Genomic DNA, 17,114 nt, shown 5'->3' on the forward strand with positions numbered 1-17,114 from the left:
CAGCCCCGCTCTCCCGGCCGGAGCCCCGTGGCCCCGCTACCCCGGCCAGAGCCCCGCCGCCCCTGCAGAGGAGACAAGGGGGCAGGGCAGGATCTAGGGTTTTTGCCTCCCAAAGCAAAAAAAAATTGGCTGCACCCCCCCCTCCCTTTTTTTTTTGGCTCTTACACATTTGAACTTTGCAATTTTTTTGTTTTGTTTTTTGACTGTTTAAAATTTAAAAAAATGAAAACAGACAATTTGTAGTTAGTGAAATAAAACAATTTCCTACTAGTGTACTCATTTAATTTTAAGCATTGAGAATGTTTGAGAAATGCTTGTCTTGGGCTAATCAACTGTGAATAATTTACATTCTGAGTCCAACTTTTCAGTATAACTGAATCTGACTTTTCTCAAAGCTGTATGTGTGTTTGAAAGAATAATTTTCCCCATTTTCTAAATATATTCTCCTATTCAGCACTTTCTTTACCAAAGCGACAGAATCTGCCAACCCTATTGCTGTTCCAGTGCCACATTTCCATGCTATGCTAAGCCAGTCCTTCTGTAGGGAGTATTTCTTGTTAGTATGGCACAGGAAAAAAGGTAAAGCACACGCAAAATCTGCAGAGGTTCCTTTGCTCTGGCAGGAGAGGGAAAAAATAACTGTCAAATCTGGTTCAGAACTGAGATCAGACTGATTGATTGTAGTAACAAAGACAAGTAAAGTTTAAAATGGATTTAAGGTTAACAGTCTGGCCTTGTAAAAGACCATTTAAGCTTTTTGACTACAGTCTCTGGCTTTTGTCCTTTTGGGGCACAACCTGAAAGTTACTTGTTATCTGTATTTATCTTTTGGAGTTCTGATCTCAGAGCATAACTTTCTGAAGCATATATTGGTACATCTGTAAAAGAATTTACCATTTTTTGTTTAATCTTTCAAATGCTTGCATTTTTAAATGACTCCTTTTTCCGTTTATATGTAAGTGTGATTTCCCCAAAGGATGGAGTATTTATTTGTTTTATTTTACCAAAGTTAAATATATAGTGTCCTCTTTCAGGTAAGATCCTATTCATGTGCTGGAGCAGCTTATATGAAGGAAATATACATATAAAGCATTTAAAAAACACAATAAAAGCATTTAACCATTGTACTGCTGTTATTGTACTATTGAGAAATACATTGTGGTTTCTGAGCTTTTATTAGAAATTTAAACATACTTAATGCTCATCTCATTAAATATTTGCCCTGGGAATGATGTTGTTTTCACATAAGAAGCAGAGCATAGAAAGTGTGTGCTTAGGGTCTGATCAGAGGCTCACTAAAGACAATGGAAAGAGGACTGCCAACTTCAGTGGGTTTGGGATCAACCTCTTATAGTCCAACCTTGTTAACTAAATTAAAATTCGATAAGCCTGGTGGTGAACTAGGCTCTGGGGAGTTTTCAGTCCATTCTGAGGCTCTCCCTCCCTTTCATTACCCACTAGAGTGCTCCAGGTGGGACTGTCTCCAGGTCCTCTAGGGAGCTGCCCACTGCCTGCTGATCACGAGCTGCACCCAGCGTTGGCCAGGGGCAGCTCTATGTATTTTGCCGCCCCAAGCATGGCAGTCAGGTGCCTTTCGGCGGCGTGCCTGCGGGAGGTCCTCCGGTAACATGGATTCAGCGGCATGCTCATGGCGACTGGCAGGCCGCCCCCCCACGGCTTGCAGCCCCAGGCACATACGTGGTGCACTGGTGCCTGGAGCTGCCCCTGGCGTTGGCACTAAAGAGGCAGCATCAAGGTGCTTGTTTTGCAAACAAACTGCAATAGGGCAAGGTTTTGGGCAGGGTTGGGGGTGGGGCACCCTTTGCTAAACTCCCTGGAATCCCAGTGCAGCAATTTGGAAAGCGAGGTGAAAGCAGAAGATGAGGAGTCTGACAGCGTGTGTGTGTTTCTCACGGGCTGGCATCGCTGGCGTGGAGGACAGCTCTGCACCACCAAGTCTAGCAAGTAGCTAGAGTGGAGGAGGCGGCGGTAGAGGCTGTGCACAAGGCTGCTCAGCAGGGGCAATTATTGCTCCAGCTGTTTGGACAAAGACACAAAATCCTAAGAGGGGAAAGGGTGGCGGATTTGCCAGCCCAGGAGCGGCAACTGCATTGCCTGCCCGGAGCCAGGCTCATGCGGGCTGAGCTGGTCAGCTCGGAGTGACTGGGATTCCCGCCCTCCTCCCTCCTGCGGGAGGCTGGTGCTTGGCAGAGGCATCAGGCACCTGCCCAGGGGCAGGTTTGGCTCGAATGCTGAGGCCCCAGAGCCACTGGAGAGGGGAACCCTTGGATCTCCTTCTTAGCCGGGATCCCTGCTCCAGCAGCCAGGGGCTGCTCCAGGAAGGAGACCCGCCTTCCCCTGCATGTGGCTGGACAAAGCTGGCGCTGCTGCCTGGGTCTGGCCGCCGCCTGCTCCCCCTGTGCACAAGCCTGTGCCCGGGTGCAGCTGCCTGACAGGAGCCACCCATGGACGTGGGGTTGTGCCAGGGCCGTGTTCGTGCAGTTGCCCGGTGTTAGCCCATGAGCCGAGCCACTGCCCGGAACTCACCAGCCTCCTGTGCTTCCCATGTGCTCCAGCCTGGGCCCGGGCGCCACCGCCACTGCTGGCTGGGACTAGCCGCCTCCTCCCCCAGTGGATGCTGCCAGGGAGCAGGTAGAGCGTGCAGAGGGGGGGCGGGGCGGCCGCCGGAGCCAGAGTGCCTGTGCCCTCTGCGCTCACCAGCTTTACTTCCAGATGGTGATCATGGCAGGGACTGTGATGCTGGCTTATTGCTTCGGGTTCAGGGCCACCTTCACGGTTAACATGCAGGGCTTCTTCTGCTACAGGGCTCCTACCCAGGGCTGACTCGAGGTTGCCGCCCCTGGAAATGTGCCGCCCCAAGCATGTGCTTGTTTGGTGGTGCCTAGAACCGGTCCTGCAAGGGGGCTTCCTGTACCTGAGGGGGGCCCTAGGAGCACATGCAGTGACAGTGGTGCGAGGTGAGTGTGGTGCACAGGGGAAGTGAAGAAGCTCTCCCCCAGAGTTCGCTGCTGCACTCCTCTCTGGCCCTTGCCCCGGGGCAGCCTGGTCTGCACTCCAAACTCCTCATCCTCAGCCCTCTCACATCCCAGAACCCTCACCCCCTGCACCTCAACTCTCTGCCCTAGCCCTGAGCCCTCACCCCTGCACCCCAGCCCTCTGCCTGAGCCTCTCCCACACTCCAAACCCCTCATCACCAGTCCCACCACAGAGCCCTCACATTTTTACATTATTTTAAAAATATATACAGTAACTCTTCACTTAATGTTGTGGTTATGTTCCTGAAAAATGCTACTTTAAGTGAAACGATGTTTAGCGAATCCAATTTCCCCATAAAAATGAATGTAAATAGGGAATTAGGTTCCAGGGAATTTTTTTTTTGCCAGACAAAAGACTATATATATACACACACACAGAGTATAAGTTTTAAACAAGCAATTTAATACTGTACACAGCAATTATGATTGTGAAGCTTGGATGAGGTGGAAGTCAGAGTGTGGGCTATTTCCCAGGGAATGCCTTACTGCTAAATGATGAACTAGCACTCGGTTGAGCCCTCAAGAGTTAACATGTAGTTAATGCAGCCTCACACTCTCTAAGGCAGCAAGAATAGAGGGAGGGGGGAGACAGTATGACAGAGACACACGCCTTGTGAGTAAGTCCACACTACAAAATTAGGTCGAATTTATGGAAGTCAATTTTTTAGAAATCAATTTTATACAGTCAATTGTGTGCGTGTCCCCACTTAAGACCATTAACTCAGCGGTGTGCATCCCCAGTACGTAGGCTAGCCTCGACTTCTGGAGCATTGCACTGTGGTGCACTCTCTGCTGCCCATTGGAATTCTGGGTTGGGAGCCCAATGCCTGATGGGTCAAAAACATTGTCGCAGGTGATTCTGGGTACCTGTCATCAGTGGCCCCTCCCTCCGTGAAAGCAACGGCAAACAATCATTTCTCGCCTTTTCTCCTGGGTTACCTGTGCAGACGCCATAGCACGGCAAGCGTGGAACCCGAACAGCTGACTGTCACCATATGTCTCCTGGGTGCTGGCAGACGTGGGCCTGGATTGGTACACAGCAGCAGCTCATTGCCTTTTGGCAGCAGATGGTGCATTATGACTGGTAGCCGTTGTCGTTGTCTCCTGGGTGCTCTTTTAGCCGACCTTGGTGAAGTTGGTCAGGGGTGCCTGGGCAGACATGAGTGCTGCTGGCAGACCTTGGTGAGGTCTGCCAGGGGCGCATGGACATAAATGGGAGTGACTCCAGGTCATTCTCTTTAAAGTTTCATCTCCTGGAGATTCAGTCCTGCCTGCAGCCGTACTGCACTGTCTCCTGCCGAACACCCAGGAGATGACAATGGCTAGCAGCCACACTGCACCATCTTCTGGCGAGCACCCAGCAGATTATGACAATGGCTAGCAGTCATACTGCACCGTCTGCTGCCAGCCTAAGATTTATAAGAGACATGGAGTGGATCAAAACAAGAAAGAGACCAGATTTGTTTTGTATTTATTTGCTCCCCCCTCCCTCCCGCCATGAAATCAACGTCTGACAGTCATTTCAGTGAGGGCTGTCTGGGACACCTTGAAAAGTTTAATAGAGATGCAGTCCTATTAAAAGTTTAATAGAGATGCAGGAATAGGGATAGCTCAGTGGTTTGAGCATTGGTCTGCTAAACCCAGGGCTTTGAACTCAATCCTTGAGGGAGCCATTTTGTGTGATAGCTGTGTGTGTTTCTCCTTGATTCAACCTCCCCTTGTAACTCCCTGTAAGCAATGTCATCAGTTGCCCCTCCCTCCGTCAGAGCAACGGCAGACAATTGTTTCGTGCCTTTTTTCAGTGCAGACACCATAGCTCAGCAAGCATGGAGCCCCCTCAGATCACCACGGCAATTATGAGCACTGTAAACAGCATGTGCATTATCCTGCAGTATATGCAGAACCAGAACCTGCAAAAGCAAAACCAGGGGAGGAGGTGACAGCAATGTGATGATGAGAGTGATGACGACATGGACACAGATTTCTCTTAAAGTACGGGCCCTGACAATGTGGACATCATGGTGTTAATGGAGCAGGTTCATGCCATGGAATGCAGATTCTAGGCCCGGGAAACAAGCACCGACTGGTGGGACTGCATAGTGTTGCAGGTCTGGGATGATTCCCAGTGGTTGCGAAACTTTTGCTTGCATAAGCACACTTCCATGGAACTTTGTAACTTGCTTTCCCCTGCCCTAAAGTGCCAGAATACCAAGATGAGAGCAGCCCTCACAGAAGTGAGTGGCGATAGCCCTGTGGCAGCTTGCAATGCCAGACAGCTACCGGTCAGTCAGGCATCAATTTGGAGTAGACTCATAGACTCATAGGTCAGAAGGGACCAATATGATCATCTAGTCTGACCTCCTGCACAAGGCAGGCCACAGAACCCTACCCATCCACTTTTATAACAACCCCTAACCCCTGACTGAGTTATTGAAGTCCTCAAAATTGTGGTTTGAAGACCTCAAGCTGCAGAGAATCCACCAGCAAGCGACCCATGCCCCACGCTGCAGAGGAAGGCGAAAAACCTCCAGGGCCCCTGCCAATCCGCCCTGGAGGAAAATTCCTTCCCGACCCCAAATATGGCGATCAGCTAAACCCTGAGCATGTGGGCAAGACTCACCAGCCAGCACCCAAGAAAGAATTCTCTGCAGTAACTCAGTTCCCATCCCATCCAACATCCCCTCACAGACCATTGAGCAGACTTATCTGCCGATAATCCAAAATCAATTGCCCAAATTAAACTATCCCATCATAACATCCCCTCCATATACTTATCAAGCTTAGTCTTAAAGCCCGATAAGTCTTTTGCCCCCACTACTTCCCTCGGAAGGCTGTTCCAGAACTTCACTCCCCTAATGGTTAGAAACCTTCGTCTAATTTCAAGTCTAAACTTCCTAATATCCAGTTTGTACCCATTCGTCCTCGTGCCTACATTAGTACTAAACTTAAATAATTCCTCTCCCTCCCTAACGTTAATCCCCCTGATATATTTATATAGAGCAAGCATATCCCCCCGCAGCCTTCTTTTGGCCAGGCTGAACAAGCCAACCTCTTTGTAGGCAAATCTACTGTGGAGGGTGCTGTGATCCAAGTAGCCAACACAATCAAAGAGCTGCTGATATCAAGGGTAGTGACTCTGGGAAAGGTGCAGGTCATAGTGGATGACTTTGCTGCAATGCGATTCCCAATGTGGTGGGGGATAGATGGAACCCATAACCCTATCTTGGCACCTGAGCGCCAGGGCACCCAGTACATAACCGCAAGGGGTACTTTTCCATGGTGCTACAAACACTGGTGGATCACAAGGGACATTTCACCAACTGCAACGTGGGATGGCCGGGAAAGGTGCATGAGGCTTGCATCTTCAGGAATTCGGGGCTGTTTAAAGGGCTGCAGCAAGGGATTTACTTCCCGGACCAGAAAATTATTGTTGGGGATGTTGAAATGCCTATAGTTATCCTTGGGGACCCAGCCTAACCCTTAATGCCACGGCTCATGAAGCCCTACACAGGCACCCTGGACAGTAGTAAGGCGCAGTTCAACTATAGGCTAAGCAAGCGCAGAATGGTGGTAGAATGTGCCTTTGGATGTTTAAAAGCCCGCTGGGGCTGTTTGCTGACTAGGTCAGACCTCAGCACAACCAATATTCCCATTGTTATTACTGCTTTCTGTGTGCTCCATAATATCTGTGAGAGTAAGGGGGAGACGTTTATGGCAGGGTGGACAGTTGAGGCAAATCGTCTGGCTGCTAATTATGCACAGCCAGACACCAGGGCAGTTAGCAGAGTACAGGAGGGTGTGGTGCGCATAAGAAAAGCTTTGAAAACCAGTTTCATGACCGGCCAGTCTACGGTGTGAAAGTTCTGTTTGTTTCTCCTTGATGAAGCCCTGCCCCCCCACACCCCTTTGTTCACTCTACTTCCCTGTAAGCTAACTATCCTCCCCTCCCACCTTCGATCACCGCTTGCAGAGGCAATAAAGTCATCGTTGCTTCACATTCGTGCATTCTTTATTAATGCATCACACAAATAGGAGGATAACTGCCAACATAGCCCTGGAGGGGTGGGGGAGGAGGGAAGTACCTGGTCGAGTGGGGGAGGAGGCAAGGACAGGGCTACACTGCAGTTTAAAACTTACTGAATACCAGCTTTCCGTTGCTTGGGCAGTCCTCTGGGATGGAGTGTTGGGGTGCCTGGAGGGCCCCCCACCACATTCTTGGGCGTCTGGGAGAGGAGGCTATGGAACTTGGGGAGGAGGGTGGTTGGTTACACAGGGGCTGCAGCGGCAGTCTGTGCTCAAGCTGCCTTTCCTGAACCTCAACCATACGCTGGAGCATATCAGTTTGTTCCTCCAGTAGCCTCACCATTGCCTCTTGCCTTCGGTCTGCAAGCTGATGCCACTTATCATCTTCAGCCCACCACTTATTATCTTCAGCCTGCCACCTGTCCTTGCGTTCATATGGTGCTTTCCTGGACTCTGATATTGTCTGCGTCCACGCATCCAGCTGAGCTCTTTCAGGGTGGGAGTACTGCAGGAGCTCAGAGAACATTTCATTGCGAGTGCATTTTTTTCGCCTTCTAATCTTCTCTAGCCTCTGGGAAGGAGAAGATAGTGTGAGCGTTGAAACATTTGCAGCTGGTGGAGGAAAAAAAAGGGAGAGTGGTAGTTAAAAAGACACATTTTAGAGAACAATGGGTAGACTCTTTCATGGTAAACCTTGCTGTTAACATTACATAGCACATGTGCTTTCGATACAAGGTCGCATTTTGTCTCTTATTGAGGGTATGCTGGTTTGGTGTGAGAGATCACTCACACAGTGCCGGGCAACAGAATTCGGCTTGCAGACAGCCATAGTAAGCCACAGTCTTTTGGCTTCTTTAACCTTTATAACATATGGGAATGGTTTCAAACAGCAGCACCCTCATTTCCCATACCAAGCACCCATTGGGTTGGCCACTTAAAATGCGCTGGCCATTTAAAAGGAGGGGCAGTGGTTTTCAGGTTAACGTGCAGCACAAACCCAACTAACCCCTCCCACACACCCAATTCTCTGGGATGATCAGTTCACCCCTCCCCACACCACGTGACTAACAGCGGGGAACATTTCTGTTCAGCCACAGGCAAACAGCCCAGCAGGAACGGGCACTTCTGAATGTCCCCTTAATAAAATCATCCTATTTCAACCAGGTGACCACGAATGATATCACTCTCCTGAGGATAACACAGAGAGATAAAGAACAGATATTGCTTGAATGGCAGCAAACACCAGGACCATACGCTGTGTTACGCAATGATTCCAGACTAGGTATTACTGACCTGGCATGGTAAAGTGTCCTACCATGGAGGATGGAATAAGGCCGTGCTCCCCAGAAACCGTTTGCAAAGGCTTTGGGAGCACATCCAGGCGAGCTTTATGGAGATGTCCCTGGAGGATTTCTGCTCCATCCTCAGACACGTTAACAGACTTTTCCAGTAGCTATACTGGCCATGAATGCCAGGTCAAATTAATCATTAAACATGCTTGCTTTTAAACCATGTATAATATTTACAAAGGTACACTCACCAGGGGTCCCTTCTCCACCTGGCTAGTCCAGAAGGCAGTCCTGGGTGGGTTCGGGGGGTCTTGGCTCCAGGTCCAGGGTGAGAAAGAGATCCTGTCAGGGACAACAGTTTCTCCGCTTGCTTGCTGTGAGCTATCTTCAACCTCCTCATCATCTTCCTCGTCCCCAAATCCTGCATCCCTGTTGCGTGCTACTCCATTGATGGAGTCAAAGAACAGGGTTGGGGTAGTGGTGGCTGCACCTCCTAGAATGGCATGCAGCTCATCATAGAAGTGGCACATCTGGGGCTCTGACCGGGAGCGCCTTTTGCCTCTCTGGTTTTTTGGTAGGCTTGCCTGACCTCCTTAAGTTTCACATGGCACTGCTGCGGACCTCTGTTATGGCCTCTGTCCTTCATGCTCTTGGAGATTTTTTCAAATGTTTGGTCATTTCATCTTTTGGAACGGGAGTTCTGATAGCATGGATTCCTCTCCCCATATAGCGATCAGATCCCATACCTCCCGTTCGGTCCATGATGGAGCTCTTTTGCGATTCTAGTACTCCATCATGGTCACCTCTGCTGATCAGATCTGCACTCACCTTCACCTTGCCACGCTGGCCATACAGGAAATGAGATTCAAAAGTCCCCAGGCTTTTTCCTGTATAGCTGGCCAGTGCATCTGAGTCGAGAGCGCTGTCCAGAGGGGTCACAATGGAGCACTCTGGGATAGCTCCCGGAGGCCAATACTGTCGAATTGCAACCACACTACCCCAAATTCGACCCGGCAAGGTTGATTTCAGCGTTAATGCCCTCATCAGGGAGGAGTACAGAAATCAATTTTAAGAGCACTTTAAGTAAAAAAAAAAAAACGGCTTAGTCGTGTGGACGGGTGCAGGGTTAAATTGATGTAATGCTGCTAAATTCAGCCTAAACTTGCAGTGTAGACCAGAGCTTTGTGTGAGAGAGAGACTTTGAGACAGTAGCTGCTGCCAGCAAGCTCCCTCCATTCTGAGCCCTGTCGTGTCCCCCTCTGCTCTGTGGGGATGGATGGGGGGCAGGAACGGGGGAGGGGGACACCCTACCAACAGCACCTCTCTTCCCCCTCCCACGTAGGGTGACCAGACAGCAAGTGTGAAAAATCAGGACAGGGGTGGGGGGTAATAGGTGCCTATATATGAAAAAGATCCAAAAACCAGGACTGTCCCTATAAAATCGGGACATCTGGTCACTCTACCTGCACAGCAAGCAGGAGGCTCCTGAAGCAGCTCCAAGGCAGAGGGCAGGCACAGCACATGGCAGTGTGCCAAGGGACTCCTGAACTGCCCAGCAATTGATAGTCTGCTGGGTGGCTCCCGCACAGGGAACATGAGGGAGCTGATGGGGGGCTGTCGGCCCACCCTGGTTCCAAGCCCCCACCAGCTAGCTCTTTCTGCAAGCAGTGGACAAAGCAGGAGGCTGCCAATCAACACTATAAGGGAGCACTGGGCAACTTTAAAGAAGCATGTTATCTAATTCAGAGGTTCTCAAACTGCGGCCCATGGACCACCAGTGATTCTCGAGCTCCATTCAGGTGGTCCGCGGAAAGTTCCCTCTAAGATGCACTCCTGGGCGGCCGCACATGAGAGAATGAAGGGCCACTCACCTAATTAGTGGAGCCGTGCAGGTGTGGCTCCTCTAATTAGGTGCCTGGACCCTGAAGAAAATGCACTTGTAAGGTGAGGTGGTGGCCTTGAGGGGAATAGGAGTAGGGGGCAGTGGTGTGAGAAGAGGGGTTGGGGGAATTTGGGATGTGTAGGGCTACAGCAGCCAGAGAAAGAGGCTCCAGGGCTGCAGCTGCTGGGGAGAGACCCTCTTCCTTCCCAACTTCAGCTCTGTGGCTGTTGTGGCAGGGGAGACACCCCCCTCCTTTCCAGACTGAGCTCAGGAGCTGCTGTGGTGGAGGACAGAGGGAGAGAACCCCCCTTCTTTTCAGTCCTAGCTTGGGGGCTGCTGTGGCAGGGGCGAGAGGGCACATCCATCACATTAGAAAGGTTCCAACTACTGATATTAAAATCTGAGTTGTGTGCTTTTATGTGTAGAACAAAAAATCTTCAATTATTATTAAGGGTTTTTTTTTATATTTCACTTTTATCCAAAGCACTTTACAATAGTTAGCTAACGGTACAGACAACATTTGGAAAGATCATTAAGTGGTCCACCAAGACCCTCAGCAATTTCAAGTGGTCCGCGGAAAAAAAAGTTTGAGAGCCACTGCTCTAATTAATCAGCTGTGTAACAACAAAACAATGTTAAGCGGGACAATTTTACATGAGGAGTTACTGTATATTGGCTTACAAGGCAGGTGTGGGGAGGGGGAGAGACTTGGACCTGTTCTGGGCACCACCAACAATTATACAAACCTGCCGCCCCTGGCCAGGAGTGGTCTGTGCCCTGCTCATTTGAGAGGCTTCATTTTGCTTGCGCTCTACTGTGGCTCTGAAGATTCGCTGGGCAGCATCTGTTGTCAGTTCCTAGTCCAGTTGTTCTCAAACTGGGGGTCGGGACTCCTCAGGGGGTCATGAGGTTATTACATGGGGGTTGCGAGCTGTCAGCCTCCACCCCAAACTCCACTTTGCATCCAGTATTTATAATGGTGTTAACTATATCAAAAAGTGTTTTTAATTTATATGGGGGGGTCGCACTCAGAGGTTTGCTATGTGAAAGGGGTCACCAGTACAAAAGTTTGAGAACTACTGTCGTCCGATGAAGTGGGTTTTAGCTCACGAAAGCTTATGCCCAAATAAATTTGTTAGTCTCTCTAAGGTGCCACAAGGACTCCTTGTTCTTTTTGCTGATACAGACTAATGCAGCTACTACTCTGAAACTTGTGCTAGTCAGTTCAAGCCCCTGCCTTTGGCATTTGCTCCCATTGGCAGGTCCCTGGAGCTGAGCAAACATTAGGGCATCAGACAAGACTCGCCGATGGGGTTGCTTTCGGTTGGGATGTTTCTGTCCTTGTCTGTTTGGTTTTTCCCAGTTTTATGCTGTTTTTGTTCTTTAAGGTCCTGAGCCCAAAAACATTTAAGCACATGCTGAACTTTAAGCATGTGAGCAGTCACAGTGACTGGCCAAAAGTGAGTCATCATTTGCAAAGTGAGACCTTGATCCTGCATGTGCTTACATGTTGTGTTTCACAGTGAATGTGAGTAGTTCCCCTGATGTCTGTGGCAATGATCGCTTGCATAAGGCTGAGCATGTGCACACGATCTGGCAGGATCAGGGTCTAGCAGCTAGACGGGCAGGTGCATTGTACATCAATCAATCTCACCAAGGACAGGATCTTATTCGGATGGATATTGCTCTGGTCAGTTTTATGTTTCTTTCTCTCTGCTTGGTGAAAATTTTTTTTTAAAAAAAGAACAAAGCCAGTGACTTTGTTCATGGGGGGGAGGGGAGCCAAGGAAATCCTTCTCTTGCCTACACAATCCTTTCTCCTGCCCAAAAACCTATTCAGAACTGTACTTGTCCACTCATCTGTGTGGCTTTCTGTGGTTGGCACTCTCAGCTGGTGACTATATTGCAAGGTACTGTGTTCTGTAGGCCCATGGTCAGCGTGTGATTTCTTCGCACTTCTAGGAGTTGCACAAAGAAAACACTGAGCAAAATACTTTATAGCAAGAAACAAACAGCACAGCCATGCTCCCATGCAAAGTCATTTCAGGGAACCCAAGAGGCAGTGCTGGGGAGAGCAATGAAACCCTTCTAAGAATCCATTGCCATGGCAGCCACGATCTGCCAGACAAAGAACTGCCTATCTGAGCTTTCAGGTGATGCTACTGAAATACTACGTACTCTTGATATAGCAACAGGCAGTCAAAAGGAGCTCCAGGCTCAGAGGCTGGGATGGTTAGGTCACCAAGCTTGCAGAAGATGTCGGCTGGAAGACACTGTTTAAAATCTTTACAAAAAAGGCAAGGTAGGGACAGGGAAAATGGAGCTGTGACATGACACCTCCCCTAGGCATCAGAAGAGACGTTTGGAAACCTGAACTGTAAATAGAACTTGGCTAGATTGTGCCAGGTGTTGCTCTTTTGAGTAAGAGCCATAACAAACACTCCATTTCCTCTCTAGCTGAGAGAAGAGACACACTAACCTATGAACTCAAACTTTTGTTTTCCCCAAATATATACATATTTACACAAGATCTTGCTGCTTTTGACCACATGATTCTACAAATGGCCCATCTGATTCCTGGCCAGAGTTACGAATGTGCTTATTTATATGCAAATACACAGCAAATCCATCCCAGGTGCAGACAACAGGAAATTTCATACCAGTAACAGAAACTTCCTCATTAATCCAGAGAACTGTGTATCATCAGCAAACTTCATTAGCACACTCCTACTTCCTGTGCGAAGGTCATTAATACAAATATTGACTAAGATTGGTCCCAAGACCAATGCTTGAGCTCCTCCCTCCAGTCTGATAATGCCCTCTCAGCACAGGCCGATGCCTTCTCTCTTTAGGCACGTCCTACCTGTCTCTTTGGTGTAAGTACCATGTACTGGATGGCTTTTTCAGGGCGGTTAAAAATTTCAGTCTGGCTAAAGAATATTTTCTTCATCACAAGTACCTGTGTGTCTCATTCAACACAGAGAGACAAGGCGGGTGGGGTGATCTCTTTTACGGGACCAACTTCGGTTGATGAGAGAACCAAGTTTTCCTCTTCCTCAAGTACTTTCCCCAGAGCTGAAGAAGGGCTCCGTATGGCTCAGAGGCTTGTCTGTCTCTCAGCAACAGAAGTTGGTCCAATAAAAGATATCACCTCCCCCACTTTGTCTCTCTAATGTCCTGGGGCCAACATGGCCACCACTACAGTGCATCATTCAATACAGCAATATCCCGGGTACGCTTGTGTGTCATTCTGCTTTACATTCTTATTCCTCTCTATGCAATTGCTCCTTGGACAGAAATCTTGTCCATCCCGATTAACTCTGAAATATTTACCTCCTGTTTAGCAGGATGTCAGACAACAGTGAAGGCAATTAATTCATCAAAGGGAGCTTTGTCTCTTCCACTCCTCCAGCCCCACTCGCTGAGGTCTAAATTTTCTAATTTCCCTTCTCTTTGTTAAGAAAAAAATAAAGGCTATTCTTACTGGGTGCTTCTCCAGCAGCTCCCAGGATTAATGCCCTGCAGTTGCAGTAAATGTCTATAGGCTCTCTGGGGATTTTATTGTCTCTCTTCGTGGCTGTATATGCAGGAGCTGCCCTGTGCCTCCCCAAACCCTGTAAAGCTGATCTGATCGGCACGCTGCCACGGATGTGCTTCAGACCCTGAGTTGGAGAGAGAGAGCTGTATGTAGATAAATACCGTTTGTGTTTAATGAATCAGTTTTTCCAGTGGATTCCTGCATGGCACACTAAGTAACAGTGCTAGTGGGATTACCTGGGGAAAAAGTCAGGAGGGTTAGAATTTAGGAGCTGCCTTTCCTCTCTTCTTAATCCAAGAGGTTCACTTTTAATGAAGCATTTGTGGTGATCCTTGAGATTTGCAGTTCTAGCCAGACTATTGAATCTGGCCTAAGCAGCCTCTAGGCACCTAAATGCAGTGGCCAGACTCTCAAAAGGGCCCTGTGCCCAGCAGCCCCCACTGAGCACAATGAAGCATAGTGCTAGAGCTGGGCAGCAAAATTGTTTTCCCGTCCCAGGAACATTTTCAAGAGTTTGAAATTTTTTCCCACCCCAGATCAGAACAAAAAGCCTCCCAGTTTGGCTCAATGGAAACTTTTTGTTTTGATTTGAATTTTTTTCCCCCTGACACCTCCTAAACAAAAAAATTCTTGTTTCATTTTGATTTCACATTTTTTCTGTTTTTTTCTTCCCCCTCCCCCACTCCCAGTCTGAAAACTTGTCAGACTAGTTCTGTTTTGCATTTCAGTTTGGACCAAACAACATTTTTCAGAGGAAAAACCATGTTGTTGAGAAATCCCTGACCAGCTCTAACTAATGCCTTTCATCCAGAGATCTCAAAGCACCTTACAAAGGAGATCAGGATCATTATCCCCATTTTACAGATGGGGAAACTGAGGCACAAAAGGGCTGTGGTTTATCAAAGATCACCCAGCTAGCCTATGGCAGAGTTGGGAATTTGACCCTGGTCTCCTTAGTCCAGAATAGCCTGCCCACTGGGGCACACAACCAACCTCACTGGAAGACAAGCGTAGGCCCTGGAAATCAGGCTACTACATTTAGTTGCTTAGACTGGAATGGAGCTCTCTGAAAAATCCAGCCACTAAGAAATGAACTCCTTAGATAAAAGGCTTTGGGCCAAGCTCATCTTACTGACCCTGTTACAAGGGGATAAAAGCACTGCTCTGACCCCGAGGCATTGTGAGGCTGTGCCACAGGATGCTTGGATGCTACAGTAATGGGGGCGGCATAAGTACCATAGCTAGATAAGGGTCTTTCCAAAATACTGGAGTTGTTTTCTTTTGCAAGCATTTGTTTTAAAAACAAAATTCAGCATGAGAATAAAATGCTTAATTGATTTTTGCCTTTGAATGCTCCTAGCAGACATTGCTGTAAACATTGTGCCAAGATACTGGTTGGATTTTGTTGCTATTTCTATTTTTCTTTTAAAAAAACAAAAATACCTCTCCAATATCTTCTTCCAGTAGCTTGAATGAATTATCTGTGTGTGTGAAAAGAGTGCCCCATCACAGCTTGATCTGAGGCTGCTCAGAGGGGGGAGGAGGGATGTGAATGCAATAGCTTCGCTTGTGGGAGGTTTCTTAGTAGTGGCAGAAGAAGATAGCTGGGCTTGACTCTGATCTTGCATGGCTTTATCAGTGCAGCTCTAGCTGAGTTGCAGCAGTGTGAGCAGGATTAGAATCAGAGTGGCTGTCTTCACACGCTGAACACAACTCATAATCTGAGGCAGCATTCAGGTTGTCCTAGTGAGGACAGTGACCACAGGGCAGGACTTTCCCTTTTGACTTTAGTTGTGTGAACCTGGGGCTGCTTCCCTCAATTCTTCAAAATCTGGAGATTTCCCCACAGCTCCTGTCACAAGGGGTGACTGCACCACATGGCTGGGGCAGAGTTAAGGATGAAGGTCAGGAAATGAACTAGCTGTGAGAGGGGAAACAATGTGATGCGCAGTGGGGCGGGAAGCAAGAGAGGTGGAGAAAGCAGGGATGCTGCAGGCAGAAGCAGGCTTCGCCCTTTCCCTACTTTCCAAACGTCAAGGCGAACCTTCCCCTTTCTGTCCCCTTGCCTTCTGCTCTTCACTGACTCCCTCCTCTCTCTCCCTCAGCCAGGCCAGGTTGTCCCCTCCACTGTGCACAGTGTTGCCGGCACTTGCAATTTGATCAAGGGCTTTGGAATATCTGGTGGTCTGCTTAATTCTCCTGCTCCTAGAGTCAGGCATTTACATGAGAACCTCCTTAATGAAGCAGAAGTACGTTTGTAGCCTTCGTGGTGGCAGAGACTGGCTTGAAGGCATGAGGTGAATTTGCTCTAAAGTCGCAGCCTGACCTGGCCAGACCCACTCACATGCCATGAGGGTCAGGGTGAGCTGCCATTGCTTCTTTACACTCATTCTGCAATGAGCATCTATAAGTCAGCTGGGACCCACAGTTAAGGCCACTCTTAACACTGTTCCCGCTCAGCCTGTTCTCCAAACACCCCCGGGCATAGGGCAAACCTCTGCTTAATGAGATAGGCACCTCACACTGGCTCCATGACTTCCACCCCGAAACATCCCTGCAACGGGTGGCACTCACCTCTGACAAGCACCTGCTGGCCGAGCGTGTGTGCCTGTACTCTCACTCTGGTTGTGGTAGGTCTTCAGCGACTCAGCCCTCCAGCCAGGTCTCACACAATCTCTATGTGCAACACAAACAGAAAAAAACCCTTCCAGGGTACACAGTGCAACAAGGGCCTATCCCAGTACCCCTTGGTTGGAACATCTCTTCCTGCAGCCCTCCCCGGGGCTCAGGCTGTAAGCAGTCCCACAGCCCTTACGGTCCTGGCCTTGGTAGGGTTAACACCTGGCTGGTATTTGACCAGTCTGGCTGGGTTTTTTATGGATTTTCCAGTTACCAGAAAATAATTCAATCTGCTGGGGTTTTGTACATGGGTCTAAAGATTTGCATTATTCTCACAATACACCGGGATAGCTAATGGTAAAAGTTTCCGTGTCTAGCTAAAGATGCTGCAGTGGTCCCCGTTCCACAGTTTAAGTGATAACAGATCAAAACTGTTGAAAATATAGCAGCTGTCTGCTCAACAACTGTCATAAACAGATAGCTAAGGGTTAATGTCTCTTTCACCTGGAAAGGGTTTAACAAACAACACCTGACCAGAGGACCAATCAGGAGACAAGATACTTTTACATTTGGGAGGAGGGAAGCTTGTGTGTGTTCTCTGTCTGTTGTGTGTTCTTCTCCCGGGGGTGGGGTCTGAGAGAGACCAGATATCACTACAGGCTCTCCAAGTGTCTGTTCAAATAGTGAGTAAAAACAGGCTGTTTAGG

General features: G+C 48.6%; 1 protein-coding gene and 1 pseudogene across 1 annotated transcript in view; both read right to left on the bottom strand.

Moving 5' to 3' along the window:
• The window catches only part of LOC142046878 (uncharacterized), a 783,739-nt gene that overhangs the window by 661,695 nt on the left and 104,930 nt on the right, over window positions 1-17,114 (bottom strand). The gene's annotated exons all lie outside the window — the stretch shown is intronic.
• On the bottom strand, window positions 7,255-9,162 carry LOC142046848 (uncharacterized; annotated as a pseudogene).

The sequence above is a fragment of the Chelonoidis abingdonii genome, chromosome 5 (assembly GCF_003597395.2).
Source record: "Chelonoidis abingdonii isolate Lonesome George chromosome 5, CheloAbing_2.0, whole genome shotgun sequence".
In the NCBI taxonomy this organism is placed as follows: domain Eukaryota; kingdom Metazoa; phylum Chordata; order Testudines; family Testudinidae; genus Chelonoidis; species Chelonoidis abingdonii.